Source organism: Penaeus monodon, chromosome 30, assembly GCF_015228065.2.
Source record: "Penaeus monodon isolate SGIC_2016 chromosome 30, NSTDA_Pmon_1, whole genome shotgun sequence".
Taxonomy (NCBI): Eukaryota; Metazoa; Arthropoda; class Malacostraca; order Decapoda; family Penaeidae; genus Penaeus; species Penaeus monodon.
Genome location: NC_051415.1, coordinates 29,176,664 through 29,177,143, shown reverse-complemented (window position 1 = coordinate 29,177,143; position 480 = coordinate 29,176,664). Strand labels below are relative to the sequence as shown.

Below are 480 nucleotides of genomic sequence, written 5' to 3'. Positions count from 1 at the left end.
ACGTGCTTTCCATTATATAAAAGTTAAAATGAACAATGGCAATTCTTAATCAAATATTTCTGGAAAAAATAACAGATTATGCTAAATATAGAAAAATACAAAGTTCTCACAACGAAAAAGAAATAGATACAAAGACAAAACAACAAACGATGAAGCCATTTAACATTAAAAAATAATATCAATTTATAGCATTTATCTTACGAATAAAAGATCGAATAACCATACAGTGAAAAAAAAAAAAAAAACACACTACTCTTGTTATTCTAAGCCAGACAGCAGCAGAAGAACACGGAGAATAGATTTCAATATTCATGAACAACAATGACAGGACATGTTCTTCTAGCATGTTAGAGTGTCTCGTAAAAATCCTTTAATAGCAGTTGCATGTCTGAGGTGTTAACTAAACTAAGTCTTAAATGCTTGTGAAATAGGAGAGTTGTTCTGGGGTGAAGTTGCCAAGCACAGTTACTGTTTCTTTTA

General features: G+C 30.4%; 1 protein-coding gene across 1 annotated transcript in view; it reads right to left on the bottom strand.

Moving 5' to 3' along the window:
* Positions 1–480, bottom strand: part of LOC119592397 (alpha-mannosidase 2C1-like) — a gene marked incomplete in the record, with an annotated part of 33,450 nt that overhangs the window by 23,043 nt on the left and 9,927 nt on the right.